The sequence below is a fragment of the Micromys minutus genome, assembly GCF_963924665.1.
Source record: "Micromys minutus genome assembly, chromosome: 5".
NCBI lineage: Eukaryota > Metazoa > Chordata > Mammalia > Rodentia > Muridae > Micromys > Micromys minutus.
In genome coordinates, this window is record NC_137974.1 from 45,465,150 (window position 1) to 45,474,774 (window position 9,625).

Genomic DNA, 9,625 nt, shown 5'->3' on the forward strand with positions numbered 1-9,625 from the left:
GTGATCTGAAGCCACCAGAAGCTAAAGGCTGCTGTTCTGTGGCTTTGTGGGGTCCTGCTGTGCTGTGGGGCTGGCCTGGTCTCTACAGGACTCTGTGAACGCTGACAGATGCTGACATTGGGTGTGGCCTCAGCTGTTCTGATCAGGCGACTTATTCATCCCCTGCCCATTTAGAGGCCGCCCCTGGTGGTGTGCTCTTCAGACTCCTGGCAGCATTCCAGCCACTGAGAAGCTTCATTGTTTTAGAGCGCAGGAACGATTTGAATGAACATAATGGAGGCACTATGGGCAGAATGTCAGATATCTCAAGGAAAATGCCTAGATTTTAATAATCTGCTGACTAGCTCCACAGCCCCCACTTGACGCGTTTAGGAGGTATACTTGTCAAGTTCTTTAGCCGAAGGAGAATAACTGAGACCAAAGGGGAATACTCTGACACTCTCACGTTTACATTTACTGTTTCTTTTTCTTTTCTCAATTTTATTGGAAATTCTCTGTATTTAACCTTTACTGTTTCTTAAAGGTACGCGTACATGGCTGAAGGAGTTGGGAGCCAGCCAGGAACAAGCCCTGCTGACTTCTAGGAACCTGAAAACCTGAAGATGTCAGAGAGTATAGCTGTGTAAACACACTGGCTTTTTGTTTGCCATTATTATTATTATTATTTTGCACAGATTTCCTTTACATTTCACAATATTATTATTTTGCTTAGATTTCCTACACATGTCGTGATCCCTGGACAACTGTGGCTGTCACAGCTCCTCTGGTTTGTCGAGTATTAGGTTTTAAGGGAATCGAGTGTCTCTTAGGTACTCTGGTAAATGACTGTATTTCTCACATAGCTTCCTAAAACACAGTCTTCATGTTACCTCCTGAGAATGCCTTCAAGACTTGTTAACCCACAAAAAAAAGGTAGAAGGCAGGCGACTCAAGAGATTAAATACAAAAGGACTTGTTCAGCATTTGTGCATTAAAAGAAACACAGGGGTAATATTTGCGTCCAAGCAAAAGCACCCTCACACTTCAGAGTTTATTCTGAAGCCAAATGTGGGCGCCTATTGCCTGGAAACACAGATTCAGGTTACCCCAACTATGGTTCTGCAAAATGGTACACTTCTATGACTAGACCAAGGCTTGTTTCACAGATACTTGGAGCATCAGCTTAGCAGGTTCCAGCAGTTGGGCCTCAGAGACGGATGACATGCTTAGCCTTTGGGTTAGTGGATGCCATCGATCTGTTGGTACTTGCCTGGTGTCACAGGGGTGGAGGATGTTAGCTCAAACACAGAGCTGGGTGGGGAACGACTGTCAAGGATAGCCCAGAACAAGTTGGTTCTGTGTCTACCCCACTCCAGCCCTGCACAGGCAGGAAATCCTTCACAGAGGCGGGGCTTCTCTTTTCCTGGGCACTTCAGGTCACACCTGGCTTGCTTGACTTCATTCTATTTCAAAGATGCACAGGTATCCAAGGTCCCCCCCCCCCCCCCCCCCCCCGTGCTTCGGATTTACGATTGAATCGTGACTGTTTTGTGTAAGACTTGCTTTAACTTGCAGGAAAACAGGTTCTAGTGAAAGCAGGAAGGGGAAGTCAGCCCAACTCCCAGAAAGGACCGCTTTTGCTGTGGACAGACGCAGAAGGACAGGGACGCACAGGGAAAGTGTTTCTGCTCAAACTGAAGGACACAGAGCATGTGGCAGAGCTGAGATGCAGAGTCAAGCTTTTCTGTTTCTTGGGGTCTCACACTGTGGTCCAGGTTGGCCTCAGAGGTACTGCGTCCTCCACCTCAGCCTTCTACATCCCGGGGTGTGCAGATGCGGCCTTGGCTTCTGACCAATGGAAGCTCTTACAAGACCTTCCCCCTGTTACTTCTCACGCCTAAGTAGAATCTGCTTGCTGCAGCCATGTCAGCCTTACCTCTCAAGGGTTAGCTACTCTTTAACTCAGCCCTATGCAGGCCAAGGAGACAGGCGCATATATAGCATCCCAAATCTTGAAAACGGCTGAATCCCACCTACCGGCCATTTTCTTAAAAGGCAGATACAAATGAGCCTCCTTCAAAGAAATGTGTGTGTGTGTGCATGCACACAAGTGAGTGTGTGTGTTCTTATATACATGAGTGCACCTGTAACCTTGGGTGTCACCCTTATGAAGCCATTAACCTTTGCACAGTCTTCCTCACCAGGTGACTGTTGAGTGAACCCTGGGGAGCTACCTCTCTCTGCCTCCCCAGCACCCAGCAATGCAGCACCGACGGCACCAGCTCATTTTGGGTGGCTCCTGGGGCCCAAACCTCAGGTACTCAAGCTCATGATGGAGCCCAGTCCACCATCTTGATTCTTGATGTGGGGATCTGAACACTGGGCTTTGCAAACGACGTGGACAGTCCTGCACAGAGAAGGGGGACGCTCGGCTGAGGAACTCTCCGCCTCTTTCTATTTAGATAGCAAGGACAGACAGTTGGCACATGAGAGAACATCCAAGTGCCCAGATCCTTCGGGCCAGCTCAACAGAGATCCTTTGAGGAGATTCGGTTTTAAGTAATATGTGTTCTTGGGAATGGCAAAAGCCTCAACCAATTTCTGGAAACTCCAACATGAGGAGGAATGCAGGTTCTCTAGCTGGTGTTCAGTAACGTGGCTGCTGCTTTGCCCAAGTGTGATTCCTCCCCGTAAAGCAGGCTTGCCAGTGCCTTGCCTTTACCCTTTAATCTTTTATTCTTCACCCATTTGTTTCTTTATTCTTGTAACCACACACCATAAACACGAGGCACCTTTTTGGTAACTAAACATTGTTAAAAGACCCTGGCTAAAACATGATCTGGTAAAGGCTAACTAAGTCTAACCCAGCACTAACAACAGATACATTGAAACCAGAAGCAGCCAGTGTTATCAGGGACGGTTTCCACCATCACATAAAATAACACAGACTCCAGTCTCAGTCTGTTGAGATTCATCCATTGTCCTGTGAAGAAAAAAGGTTTTCCAGAAACGTAACTAATTTCAAGTTCAAGGAGAAATGGGCACATGCGGTAGTAGCATTAGAAACAATGACATGGGGGATACCAAGGTCATTTTCAGGTACCTTGGGATTTAATTGCACAGTGGGTGACTTTTAGTTATGTTTGGGTTGAGCTGATGTTTCCATTGATGTTGTATTCCCTGATTTTTTTCTAGTGACCTATGTCTGTATCAAATGGTGGGGGGAAGACCCACTGTGAATCAATACATATTGCAGAGGCAGAGGCAGGACCAAGGAAGGAAACACTTTCGGCTCATGGCCTCTCAGCAGAGAAAAGCCCCCCCAAGGCTTGGGTATTTGAACACCTGGTCCTCGGTTGGTAGCATTGCTTGAAGATTTGCTTCTCCCTGGCTGGGGAAGCACATCACTAGGGACAGACTTCGAAGGTTCAGACTCACCGCTATGTCCAGTCCCCTGCGTGCTGCGTGCTTCGTGCTTGCAGTAGAGGACGCAGCCTCTCAGCTTCCCATTCTAACTTCCTGCCCTGCCTCCCTGCTATCATGAGCTCTGGAACTGTAAGCCAAAACAAACCATAGCTCTTTACAAGGTGGTTTTAGTCAAGGTGTTTATCACACAAAAGGAAGTATCCAGTGCCGTGCCTAATGACGTCCCCTGAACCCACAGTGGAAGGAGAAAGCCAACTCCTAAAACCTGCCTGCTGACCTCTACCTGCACCATGGAGTTTGCCTACACTTGTACACACACACACACACACACACACACACACACACACAGAGAGAGAGAGAGAGAGAGAGAAAGAGGGGGGGGGCACAGACACACGCAGCACACACACACACAGAGGCACAGACACACACCACACACACAACCCCAGAAGTGACTTTATTGAGTCCTGGCGTGGAATATTGTTATTGTGATGGACAAGGTGAAAATAACATGTGTAATGTAAAGCAATGGAGCAAGGAAGGGATAGATCTAATTAGGAAAAAAACAATTGTAATCTTACCTCAGAAGACTGACATGCTTAGGAAAATGCATTTGAAAGTTGAATTAAACTGCACAGGATGGGACTGGAAACTAAAAGCCGGCAGAATGCCGCAGACAGAGTGGGAGCCACGTTCATATGATCCCTGTAAGGATGGCATGATCACAAACATGCACATGCATTACACACACACACACTTAAAGGAAAAATAGTAGACATAATCCCAATATGGTGAAGAAATAAGCCCTATGATTCTTCTGTCCCATGATGCCTCTGTCCCATGATGCCTCTGTCCCATGATGCCTCTCCCATGATGCCTCTGTTCCGAGATGCCTCTGCCATTGCTATTTAACATTACTCAAGAAATCTTACCAAATTCAGTAAAACACGCAAAAAAAGAAATAAGAAATAGTAGAAATTAAAGAAAAACATTATACATGAAAATCTATTTGGAAAAAATTCTTTTAATTGCTAGAAAGGCAATTTAACTAAAAGTAACAAAGTAAATCTACAGGAATTGGGGCCACATGTAGTCAATTAGATAATAATTTTGAAAACTCATTTCATTCCCCAACCCCATTCACATCTTCATGAGAAAGCTGAAGAATCTATGTTGAAGGAAATCCTATTCAGCTGGGATATCTTGACAGTATGTTGCTGGCAAATGTAACACTACTTTCTTGAATTTAATCCAACATCAAACAAAAAATGTCACTTTTAGGGTATTGATAAAATGGTGATAAGTTAAAGGGGAGTATCGGAAAATTTTAATGACATCTGATCTTGGTTCTTGGTTTTAAAATGGTTGCTATGAAACGAGAAACACTTGAAGTGAAACGGAATAAAACGTTACAAAGAGCTGAGCCGGTTCACTCGGCAGTAGCTCTCCCCCGGCTACAGGCAAGTGGTCAGGCCTCCTAATCCAGGTCTTTTCCGCAGGAGAATGGCTGGGGCATGCAGTTGGGACTAAAGAGATAATTTCATCTCAGCATAATGGCGGCTATGGTTTTCTTATTGTTCTATTAGAAGTAAATCCTTAGGGAAAAAACAAACAAACAAACAAACCAAGAATCCAAAGAGGATCATATTTCAAAGCTGATGAAAGAAATAACTTACAGTGACATCACATCCATTTATCTATTCTGCAGACACCTGCTTGTGAGTGTGGCATATCCTAATGGCCCCAAAGATGCAGAATACTGAGTGGTACAGTGTCTGTCAAGGGCGTCAGATGTGTTCCTCGCCTTTAGTGGGGTAATCCTATTTCTAAGACTGTAGCTCAGGAAGTGTGGATGGGAATAAATCCATCAGTATCATCTACAATAACTCAGGTGTTGGGCAGAGAGACTATTAAATAAGGCATGGTATAGGAGTGTGAGATGCTTTTGCAAATAAAAGACTATAAACGGATCAACACTTAAGGACACCTGCCATCAAGCCTGACCACCTGAATTCAATCCCTGGGACCCACATGATGGAAGGAGAGAACCCTCTCACGCAACATTGTCTTAGAACCTCCACGTGTGCACTCTAGCACATGTATAGACACGCATCCCTCTAACACTCATGTACACAAAATAAATCAATCTAAGAAGAATTAGGATTAGCCCAGTAAAATGAATGTTTCCACTCTCTAATCCAACTTTTGTAAATTAAGCCCTACAGATACCCATAAATGTCCTAAATAAAACAGAATTATTTATTTTGGGATCCTTGAATAGAAAGTTAAATACTTAAAATGATTTTGTTTGCAACATTATTCTTGGAATTAAAAATAAGTATAGAAGCATGTTGACTTATGGGGTCTTTGTGCTAAAATGCACACAGAGCAGATTGCTTGAAAATCAGAACTCTGGGGCTGGAGAGATGGCTCAGTGGTTAAGAGCACTGACTGCTCTTCCAGAGGTCCTGAGTTCAATTCCCAGCAACCACATGGTGGCTCACAACCATCTGTAATGGGATCTGATGCCCTCTTCTGGTGTGCCTGAAGACAGCTACAGTGCACTCATATGCATAAAATAAGTAAATATTAAAAAATAATTTTAAAAAGAACAAGAAAATCAGAACTGCACAGGGCCTGAGAGAATTTGGAAGCAGAGCAGAAGTTATTCATATCCACACCCACTGTCATTAGACTATTCAGGGAGGGTAAACAAACCATATACACAAAATATTCAGAACTGTACGGGGATTAATTTAGAAAAGAAACAGCAGGGAAAGTGCAGGTTGGCTCTGAGATTTCTGACATGTTAGCCCTGAGCTCTGGGGTCATCTTGATAGAGGAGCCGCTAAAACATTGGCTGCTGGCATGCAGACCTGTATTTTGGTCCAGAGTTTTGTTGAATTAATCACCAAGGAATAGACAGGGGAAGAGAGCATCTGGATTTGGCGAACAGGAGTAGAAGTGTTATAAACTAGCAAGCAGAGGTAGTGAAACCCTCCTTGCTGAGGAGCGCTGAGAGACCACCGTCCTTCTCCTAGTTGCTAGGTGGAGACAAAGTATCTCCGCTTGTGACTTGCCCTAGTCTCTCCTCCAAGGATTTTAAAAACATTACAATCACAAGGATGAAAAGTGAAAAACTTTCAGCCTTGGTTTTGCAACATGCTAGACAAGTATGCCAAGAATTATTTGCCAAAGATAAATCAAGTGGAACTCACTTTTCTTGAAATGTTAAATGTCACTTTGAAGACAAGAGTCTTATGTTCTTGTGTGAGTGCCTGCAAACATGTATGTGCATTTTGTGGGTGCCTGGTGCCCTCAGAGGATGGAGGATGGTACTGGATCCTTGGAACTTGGGTTGCAGGTGGTTGTGAGCCCCACTCTGTGTTTGCTGGCCCTGAGCCCAGGTCTTTGCAAGAGCAGCTCATATTATTAATTTAGCCAGAGTCTCGCTATGAAGCTCCAGCTGGCCTGGAACTCGCTACGTAGACCAGGCTGACCTCAAACTCACAGAGATCCAACTAAATTGACTCTGGAGATCTCCAGGACCCCTTCTCTTGAAGATCTTGCCTCTCTAGCCCTCTGTTCTGAAAGTTCTTACTCACCTAGCCTGTTTATACCCTCGTATGCATCTCCCATCCTCAGGGAAGAACTGAGTTCCTGATCACACCTGAAAGTTCTCTCCATGTGGCTTGTTTGGTTGATAGAGCGTTGGGCTCATTTGTTACCATACAGTCTTTCAAAGACCACTGCTTTCTGTTAATTGGGTTCCAGCATCTGAACAAATTGTTTCACATCTCTCCCCCATGTTCTGATTGCTTAAGGCAGGAGAAGAAGCTTGTTTCTTGTTACTTTATCTTTCCTGGAAGCAACGCCTGGTGCTCATGTTTCCTTGATGAGACTCCTAATGATTTAGATATATTTCCTACCCTGTTACCATTCTCTTTCAAGTTACTCTGTGAAAGCAGAGAAAGAGGGAGAGAGACAGACAGAGACAGAGAGAGAGACAGAGACAGAGAGACAGAGACACACAGATAGAGACAGAAACAGAAATAGAGACAGAAACAAAGACAGAGACTGACAGAAAGACAGACAGGCAGACTGCTTTTATTAGGAGTGATTATTATTTTTGACAGTTTCATTTTATAATCTTTCAATGTGTGCTGCCTTCAGTTTAAACACTGTAACAAGTTTTCTTCAATTTTGTAATTCTTTTTTTATTGGATATATTTTATTTACATTGCAAATGTTATCCCCTTTCCTGGTTTCCCCTCAATAAACCCCTATCTCATCCCCTCCCCCCCTGCTTCAGTACTGTTTTTACATGAGGCTGAAGCACTCTTCCTCAGCAGTGCTTCTGACTTTGACACTGTTTGAGTTCCTTCTCACTTCCATACTACCTTCTTCTATATCCTGGCTGATCCCAAAGACATTATTACTACTATTATTCACATACACATACTCTGATAGAGTCCACGTACTGCAATTAAATCAAGACAGATAAAGGACCTAAACAGTCCTATAACCCCCAGGAAACAGAAGCAGTCATTCAATGTCTCACAAATGAAAACGGCAAGGGCAGATGGTTTTAGTGCAGAATTCTATCACACTTTCAAAGAGCTATTACCAATACATCTTAAACTATTCCACAAGATAGAAACAGAAAGAATATTGCCAAACTCATTCTATGAGGCCGCAGTCATCCTAATACCTAAACCACACAAAGACTCAACAAAAAAAGAGGACTTCAGACCAATTTCCCTGGTGAGCACTGTGCAATAATAGTAAAACAAAACCTCACTAACCAGATCCAAGTGCACATTAAATACCTCATCTACCATGATCAAGTAGGCTTCATCCCAGGGATAGAGGTGTAGTCCAATATACAGAAATCCATCAAAGTAATATGCCATATAAACTGAAACAAACAAACAAAAAGCCACACATGATCATCTCATTAAATGCTGAAAAAGCCTTTGGCAAAATCTTCTTCATGTTAAAAGTCTTAGAGAGATCAGGAATTCAAGGCATATATCTAAACACAATACAAAACAACATACAGCAATCCAACAGCCAATATCAAATTAAATGGAGAGATACATAACGCAATTCCACTAAAACCAGGGACAAGACAACCAGTAAAATCAGGGACAAGGCAAGGCTACCCACTCTCCCCCATCTATTCCATATAGTAGGTGAAGTTCTAATCAGAGCAATAAGACAACAAAAGGAGAGCAAGGGGATACAAATTGGAAAGGAAGAAGCCAAAGTATCAGTTTTTGTAGATGATATGATACATAATGGACCCCCCTAAAAATTCTACCAGAGAGAGACCTGTAAACCTGATAAACAACTCTGGCAAAGTGGCTGGATACAAAATTAACTCAAACAAAGCAGTAGCCTTTCTTTATACAAATGATAAAAGGACCAAGAAAGAAATTAGGAAATCACACCCTTCACAATAGCCACAAATAATATAACATCTTGATGTAACTCTAACCAAGCAAGTGAAAGACCTGTATGACAAGAAATTCAAGTCCCTGAAGAAAGAAACTGAAGAAGCTATCAGAAGATGGAAAGATCTCCCATGCTCATGGATTGGTAGGATTAATATGGTGAAAATGCTCACCTTATGGAAAGCAATCTACAGATTCAATTCAATTCCCATCAAAACTATAACACATTTTTTTTACAGATGTAAAAAGAGCAACTCTCAACTTCATATGAAAAAACAAAAATCCAGGATAGCTAAAACAATTAAAATCAAATAACAAACATACAAATAAAACAATAAAAGAATTTCTGGAGGTATCACCATCCCTGACTCCAAGCTGTATTTCAGAGTAATAAAAGCTGCATAGACAGAGAATTTTAAAGTAACATTTCTTTCCTTTTTCAGCCAATTGAAGATAGTGTGTATCTTATAGTGATTGTGGGGTTTCTTGTTTTTTTTTTTTTTTTTCTTCCTCTTTGGTTGTTTTGGGATTGTTGTGAGTGTTCGGCAACTTGGGGCCCAATAGACCTATTATTAAAGGATTACATTTATTAAGTAGGGGAAGGCACAGATGTAACAGGGCTTATATGTGGACGTCAGAGGACAACTGTAGGTGTCAGTTCTTTCTTTCCACTGTGTGGGTCTCAGTGGAGCTCAAGTTGCCGAGCTTGGCAGCCAACCTCTTCACCCACCTAAACCATCTCTCAGACCCACAGCACTGTGTTCTTT